Source organism: Globicephala melas, chromosome 4, assembly GCF_963455315.2.
Source record: "Globicephala melas chromosome 4, mGloMel1.2, whole genome shotgun sequence".
Lineage (NCBI taxonomy): Eukaryota > Metazoa > Chordata > Mammalia > Artiodactyla > Delphinidae > Globicephala > Globicephala melas.
In genome coordinates this window covers 143,190,186-143,198,819 of record NC_083317.1, presented here as the reverse complement: position 1 = coordinate 143,198,819, position 8,634 = coordinate 143,190,186, and the positions used below count along the sequence as shown (strand labels likewise).

Sequence of the window (8,634 nt, the reverse complement as noted above, 5' to 3'; positions counted from 1 at the left end):
TCACTTCCTATTCTATTGCAGCACTGAATAGAATTCTTAAATATACCCAGTAATATGTTAGTGATTTATTTCTTCAACACTTAATGAAATCAAGGTCATTGGTGTTGGAACCCACTGTCTAAAGTATTCTAAATAAATTATAGACAGGATAGCAATGATTATGTTTTTAATAGATCTTTATTGGAGTATAATTTCTTCACAATACTGTGTTAGTTTCTGTTGTACAACAAAGTGAGTCAGCCATATGCATACATATGTCCCCATATCTCCTCCCTCTTGAGCCTCTTCCCACCCTCCCTATCCCACCCCTCTAGGTCATCGTAAAACATCAAGGTGATCTCCCTGTGCTATGCTGCTGCTTCCCACTAGCTAACTCTTTTACATTTGGTAGTGTATATATGTCGATGCTACTCTCACTTCACCCCAGCTTCCCCCTCCACCCCCCGGGGTCCTCAAGTCCATTCTCTGTGTCTATGTCTTTATTCCTGCCCTGCCACTAGGTTCATCAGTACCATTTTTTTTTTTTTTAGGATTCCATATCTATGTGTTAGCATACAGTATTTGTTTTTCTCTTTCTGACTTACTTCACTCTGTGTGACAGACTCTAGGTCCATCCACCTCACTACAAATAACTCAATTTCATTCCTTTTTATGGCTGAGAAATATTCTATTGTATGTATGTGATATGTGCCACATCTTCTTTATCCATTCATCTGTCAGTGGACATTTAGGTTGCTTCCATGTCCTGGCTATTGTAAATAGTGTTGCAGTGAACATTGTGGTACATGTCTCTTTTTGAATTACGGTTTTCTGAGGGTATATGCCCAGTAGCGGGATTGCTGGGTCATATGGTAGTTCTATTTTTAGTTTTTTAAGGAACCTCCATACTGCTCTCCATAGCGGCTGTATCAGTTTACATTCCCCCAACAGTGCAGGAGGGTTCCCTTTTCACCACACCCTTTCCAGCATTTATTGGTTCTAGATTTTTGATGATGGTCATTCTGACCGGTGTGAGGTGATAGCTCATTGTAGTTTTGATTTGCATTCTCTAATAATTAGTGATGTTGAGAGTCTTTTCATGTACCTCTTGGCCAATCTCTATCTCTTCTTTGGTGAACTGTCTATTTAGGTCTTCCACCCATTTTTTAACTGGATTGTTTGGTTTTTTTGATATTGAGTTCCATGAGCTGTTTGTATATTTTGGAGATTAATCCTTTGTCCGTTGTTTCCTTTGCAAATATTTTCTCCCATTCGGAAGGTTGTCTTTTTGTCTTGTTTATGGTTTCCTTTGCTGTGCAAAAGCTTTTAAGTTTCATTAGGTCTGGTTTGTTTATTTTCGTTTTTATTTCCATTACTCTAGGAATCAAAAAAGACTTGCTGTGGTTTATGTCAAAGAGTGTTTTTCCTATGTTTTCCTCTAAGAGTTTTATAGTGTCTCATCTTACATTTAGGTCTTTAATCCATTTGGAGTTTATTTTCGTGTATGGTGTTAGTGAGTGTTCTAATTTCATTCTTTTACAGGTAGCTGTCTAGTTTTCCCAGCATCACTTATTGAAGAGGCTGTCTTTTCTCCATTGTATCTTCTAGCCTCCTTTGTCGTAAATTAGGTGGCCATATGTGGGTGGATTTATCTCTGGGCTTTCTATCCTGTACCATTGATCTATATTTCTGTTTTTGTGGCAGTACCATACTGTCTTGATTACTGTAGGTTTGTAGTATAGTCTGAAGTCCAGGAGCCTGATTCCTCCAGCTCCATTTTTCTTTCTCAATAGCTTTGGCTATTCAGGGTCTTTTGTGTTTCCATACGAATTGTAAAATTTTTTGTTCTAATTCTGTGAAGAATGCCATTGGTAGTTTGATAGGGATTGCACTGAATCTGTAGATTACTTTGGGTAGTATAGTCATTTTCACAATATTGATTCTTCCAATCCAAGAACATGGTATATTTCTCCATCTGTTTATGTCATCTTTGATTTCTTTCATTAGTGTTTTATAGTTTTCTGAGTACAACTCTTTTGCCTCTTTAGGTAGGTTTATTCCTAGGTATTTTATTCTTTTTGTTGCGATGGTAAATGGGATTGTTTCCTTAATTACTCTTTCTGATTTTTCGTTGTTAGTGTATAGGGATGCCAGAGATTTCTGTGCATTAATTTTGTATCTTGCAACCTTACCAAATTCATTGATTAGTTCTAATAGTTTTCTAGTGGCATCTTTAGCATTTTCTATGTATAGTATCATGTCATCTGCAAACAGTGACAGTTTTACTTCTTCTTTTCAAATTTGTATTCCTTTTATTTCTTTTTCTTCTCTGATTGCCGTGGCTAGGACTTCCAAAACTATGTTGAATAAGAGTGGTGAGAGTGGACATCCTTGTCTTGTTCCTGATCTTAGTGGAAATGCTTTCAGTTTTTCACCAATGAGTATGATGTTTGCTGTGGGTCTGTCATATATGGCCTTTTTATGTTGAGGTAGGCTCCCTCTATGCCCATTTTCTGGAGAGTTTTTATCAGAAATGGGTGTTGAATTTTGTCAAAAGCTTTTTCTGCATCTATTCAGATGATCACATGGTTTTTATTCCTTAATTTGCTAATATGGTGTATCACATTGATTGATTTGTGTATACTGAAGAATCCTTGCATCCCTGGGATAAATCCCACTTGATCATGGTGTATGATCCTTTCAATATGTTGTTGGATTCTGTTTGCTAGTATTTTGTTCAGGATTTTTGCATCTATGTTCATCAGTGATATTGGTCTATAATTTTATTTTTTGTGGTATCTTTTTCTGGTTTTGGTATCAGGGTGGTGGTGGCTTTGTAGAATGAATTTGAGAGCGTTCCTCCCTCTGCAATTTTTTGGAAGAGTTTGAGAAGGATCGGTGTTAGCTCTTCTCTAAACATTTGATAGAATTCACCTGTGAAGTCATCTGGTCCTGGACTTTTGTTTGTTGGTAGATTTTTAATTACAGTTTCAATTTCATTACTTGTGATAGGTCTGTTTATATTTTCTAATTCTTCCTGGTTCAGTCTTGGAAAATTGGATCTTTCCAAGAATTTGTCCATTTCTTCATGGTTGTCCATTTTACTCGCATATGGTTGTTTGTAGTAGTCTCTTATAATCCTTTGTATTTCTGCAGTGTTGGTTGTGATTTCTCCTTTTTCATTTCTAATTTTATTGATTTCTGTCCTCTCCCTTTTTTTCTTGATGAGTCTGGCTAAGGGTTTATCAATATTTTTTATCTTCTCAAAGAACCAACTTTTAGTTTTCCTGATCTTTGCTATTGTTTTGTTTCTATCTCATTTATTTCTGCTCTGACCTTTATGATTTCTTTCCTTCTACTGACTTTGGGTTTTCTCTGTTCGTCTTTCTATAGTTGCTTTAGATGTAGGGTTTGATTGTTTATTGGAGGTTTTTCTTGTTTCTTGAGGTGAGTTTGAATTGCTATAAATTTCCCTCTTAGAACTGATTTTGCTGCATCCTATAGGTTTTGGGTCATTGTGTTTTCATTGTCATTTGTTTCTATGTATTTTTTTAATTTCTTTTTTGATTTCTTCAGTGATCTCTTGGTTATTTAGTAGCACACTGTTTAGCCTCCGTGTATTTGTGGTTTTTACAGTTTTTTTCCTGTACCTGATTTCCAATCTCATAGCGTTGTGGTCAGAAAAGATGCTTGATACAATTTCAATTTTCTTAAATTTTCCAAGGCTTGATTTGTGACCCAAGATGTGATCTATCCTGGAGAATGTTCTGTATGCACTTGAGAAGAAAGTGTATTCTGCCACTTTTGGGTGGAATGTTCTATACATATCAGTTAAATCTATCTGTTCTAACAATGTTCATTGCAGCACTATTTACAATAGCCAGGACATGGAAGCAAGGTTAAGTGTCCATCGACAGATGAATGGATAAAGAAGATGTGACACATATATACAATGGAATATTACTCAGCCATAAAAAGAAATGAAATTAAGTTATTTGCAGTGAGGTGGATGGACCTAGAGACTCTCCTACAGAGTGAAGTCAGAAAGAGAAAAACAAATATCATATGCTAACACATATATATGGAATCTAAAAAAAAAAAAAAAGGTTCTTCAGAACCTAGCAGCAGGACAGGAATAAAGACGCAGATGTAGAGAATGAACTTGAGGACACGGGGAGGGGGACGGGTAAGCTGGGACAAAGTGAGAGAGTGGCATGGACATATATACACTACCAAATGTAAAATAGATACCTAGTGGGAAGCAGCCGCATGGCACAGGGAGATCAGCTCTGTGCTTTGTGTCCACCTAGAGGGATGGGATATGGAGGGTGGGGAGGGAGACGCAAGAAGGAGGAGAGATGGGAATCTATGTATATGTATAGCTGATTCACTTTGTTATACAGCAGAAACTAACTCACCATTGTAAAGCAATTATACTCCAATAAAGTTGTTAAAAAAATCTATCTGGTCTTTTGTGTCATTTAAAGCTTGTGTTTCCTTATCTATTTTCTGTCTGGATGATCTGTCCATTGGTGTAAGTAGGGTGTTAAAGTCCCCCAGTGTTATTGTGTTACTGTTGATTTCCCCTCCCATGGTTGTTAGCACTTGCCTTATGTACTGAGGTGCTCCTATGTTGGGTGCATAACCATTTATAATTGTTATATCTTGGATTGATCCCTTGACCATTATGTAGTGTCCTTCCTTATCTCTTGTAACAGTCTTTATTTTAAAGTCTATTTTACCTGATACGAGTATTGCTACTCCAGTTGTCTTTTGATTTCCATTTGCATGGAGTATCTTTTTCCATCTCCTCACTTTCAGTCTGTATGTGTCCCTAGGTCTGAAGTGGATCTCTTGTAGACAGCATATGGGTCTTGTTTTTGTATCCATTCAGCCAGTCTGTGTCTTTTGGTTGGGGCATTTAGTCCATTTACATTCAAGGTTATTATCAATATGTATGTTCCTATTACCATTTTCTTAATTGTTTTGGATTTGTTTTTGTGGGTCTTTTTCTTCTCTTGTGTTTCCCGCCTAGAGAAGTTTCTTTAGTATTTGTTGTAAAGCTGGTTTGGTGGTGCTGAATTCTGTTAGCTTTTGCTTGTCTGAAAAGCTTTTGCTTTCTCTGTCAAATCTGAATGAGATCCTTGCTGGGTAGGGTAATCTTGGTTGTAGGTTTTTCTCTTTCATCACTTTAAGTATATCCTGCCACTCCCTTCTGGCCTACAGAGTTTCCACTGAAAAATCAGCTGATAACTTTATGGGATTCCTTTGTATGTTATTATTTGTTTTTCCCTTGCTGCATTTAATATTTTTTCTTTGAATTTAATTTTTGTTCGTTTGATTAATATGTGTCTTGGTGTGTTTCTCCTAGGGTTTATCCTGTATGGGACTCTCTGTGCTTCCTGGACTTGGGTGACTATTTCCTTTCCCATGTTAGGGAAGTTTTCCACTATAATCTCTTCAAATATTTTCTCAGTCCCTTTCTTTTTCTCTTCTTCTTCTGGGACCCCTATAATTAGAATGTTGGTGCATTTAGTGTTGTCCTAGAGGTCTCTGAGATTGTCTTCAATTCTTTTCATTCTTTTTTCTTTATTCTGTTCCTCAGCAGTTATTTCCACCGTTTTGTCTTCCAGCTCACTTATTCGTTCTTCTGCCTGTTATTTCTGATTCCTTCTAGTGCATTTTTAATTTCAGTTATTGTGTTGTTCAACTCTGTTTGTTTGTTCTTTAGTTTTTCTAGATCTTTGTTAAATATTTCTTGTATTTTCTCAATCCGTGCCTCCATTCTATTTCCGAGATTCTGGATCATCTTTATTATCATTACTCTGAATTCTTTTTCAGGTAGATTACCTATTTCCTCTTCATTTATTTGGTCTTGTAGGTTTTTACCTTGCTCCTTCAACTGTGACATATTTTTTTGCTGTCTCATTTTTTTTTCCTTTTTTTTATGAGTGGGATTGTGTTCTTGTCTTACTGGTTGTTTGGCCTGAGGCTTCTGACACTGGAGTTTGTAGGCCTCTGAGGGTGTAGGACCTGGCATGAAAGCCAGGCAGACTTCCCCAGACAATTGGGCAGGGGAAATGCTGGGCACGCTCCCCCCTGATCCAAGCCCCCAGGGTCCCTCCAGGCGTGGGAACCCCTCCCCCCTCTCAGCCACCCCCTCAGGGGCGCTGGTCCTGTCCGGCCTCCATTTCTGCTTCCCCCTCAGTCCCCCCACATCCTACCAGTTCGCTCGGGGGTTCTTCCCATCTCCTTGGGCGCTACGGTCCCCCACCACCGTCCAGCAGGCGCCCTAGGTGTGGAGTTCCCGTCTCCCCACTCAGCAATGATTCTTTTAAAATACATTGGTTCAAGTCACCTCCCTGGTCAAAATTCCCCAGTGGCTCCCGTGTCACTCAAGTTCAGGCCACCCCACGGTGGCCTGCAAGGCTCTCCGTGGCTCAGGGTCCCCCCACCCCCCCATCCTCTCTGCACCCCAGCTCACTCACGCTGCCCAGATACACTGACCCATCTCCTGTTCCTGGCAAAGCTGGAGGCCGTCCACACCGCAGGACCCGCGTGCAAGTCCCTCTGCCCCGCCCACTCCTCTTCCAGGTCTCTACTCAAATATTATCACCTTCTCAGAGACACCTTCTTCTTAACCGATAAAAAGGAGCTCCTTTCCCCTTCATTTCCCTTCACTCTCTTTCTACTTTAGTCCTTTTTTTTTGGCTGCACTGTGTGCAGCACGTGGGATCTCAGCTCCCTGACAAGGGATTGGAGCACACCCCCCTGCAACAGAAGCAGAAAGTCTTAACCACTGGACCTCCAGGAAAGTCCCTATTCACTTATCATGACCCGACATATATATTTTAGTTCTTTTTTTTCTTCTTCTTTGAATTGTCTACTAGAATGTAAACACCACTAAAGAAGGAAATCTGCTTTGTTGACTGCTAGATCCCCGGGGCCTAGGAAGCGCCTGGCAAGTAACATCACTCAGTCAATGACTGTCGAATGAATGAACAGAAAGGCCCAGCAGACCAACAGGACCAAGAACCCTTCTGCCACAAATGCCCAAAGAGGCAGGAGGGAAATTGTCCACCCCAGGATACCCCCCGCACCAGTTCCCTCTGCGCGTCCAACTTCCCCTCTTCTCACCCCCACGCCCTACCCAGCAGCACTAAGAAGAGGTACGTAGTTGCTATTGGCAGGAGCAAAGGAGGCAACAAGGCAAGGGCGAGGCACAGGGAAAGCCAGGGGCAAGGAGAGAAGCCCTCCTTCTCCATGCCAGGTAACCCCCTCGGGTGAAGATACAAGAATGGCCTGTGATCCTGTGGCCCAGGGACAAGCACGGTCCACATCTGGTGCATAAACGTCCTTCCAGACGTTCATATGTGCAGAGATACACAAGCATATTAATCACTTTTCAACTTTCATGGCAGACTTGACTCCAGACAGAGATCTCTAGGGGTTAATCCCAAAGGACTGTAAAATCCAAAGATCAGCTCAACAGAAGAGACGGGCAGAGGGCAGGTGGACAGGCTTACACTTGAACAATAGTCTCCCTGAGCTTTCCGGACGCTGAGGGTTTCTCTGCTCCAAGGTCAACAGACATAATTGTTTTGGTTAAGTGTTGTGTTTAGGTAAGTGATGTCAAAAGGGTCAAACATGTTTTCATTCTCAAGGTTTATCAGAAACACGAAGTGCCACAATGGAGCACTCAATTGTCACCGTCTTCCTGGAGACCTTTGAGAACTTAATGAGTTCGTCCTTTTACACTAGGAGAGAGTTCAAACTGAAAGAATCTTTCCGACGAATCACATTAAAATTTACTCCAGACGGCCAGTGCTCTGAGCTAGAAGAGTAAAGACAAGTCTGCCACATGCACTTCATTTGCTTACATGGCCTACGATTCCCTAAGAAGAAGCCCACAATTTATACCCCAGCCGAAGAGAAGGATAAGCGGGCCAGCTCTGCCTCTGGGAAGAAGAAGAGGAAGAAGAAGGAGGCATATTTCAGTTGCACGGGGAAAATCCTAAAGCGAACCCACCCGGACTTCAGTGGGTGCTTCTGGATCTTGGATGCACGGGGAGCTCTGGAGGACTTGGTGGCTGGAAGGGGTTAGCCTAGAGGCGGTTAGACTGTCCCTCTACATCCACAGAAGAGCCGTCACCAGCAGAGAGATCCTTGAAGCAGTCAAGCAGAGATGCTCTCTGAAGAGCTTGGGAATAAATGAAGTGAACCTGAATGGCCCTGTTGTTGAAAAGATTACACTTGTCAAACAAAATTGGATCCGCTGGAGGACTGAGCTGGAAGATGAAGTATCTGACAAGTACCCGCTGCAATGGTGGTCTTGGTGTGACACACCTGGTCTCTGGGTCTTGCATTTTTAGTCTCGGACTTAATTTGTGAAAAAAATAAAAATAAAGGAAAGACACTTTCAAGAAAGAAGAAAATTTACTCCAAATGCCTTTTAACTTTTGGACTTTAAATAAGAGATGAAGGTTTTCCCTGAATCAAAATGTATCTTCTTGCTTAATGCGATGATAAATTTCCACAGAAGCTGCCCAGATTATACTTCAATGAAACCAAAGATGCAGAGAGGTCACAAGGAAGAGACTGAAGTGACTTTCAATATAAAGCGATTAGAGGTTCAGGAAAAGCAACCCTTCTGGA

General features: G+C 40.7%; 1 pseudogene; it reads left to right on the top strand.

Moving 5' to 3' along the window:
* Window positions 1-7,840: 7,840 nt before the first annotated feature.
* LOC132597186 (histone H2A.N-like) lies at window positions 7,841-8,351 on the top strand (annotated as a pseudogene).
* The last annotated feature ends 283 nt before the right edge of the window (window positions 8,352-8,634 follow it).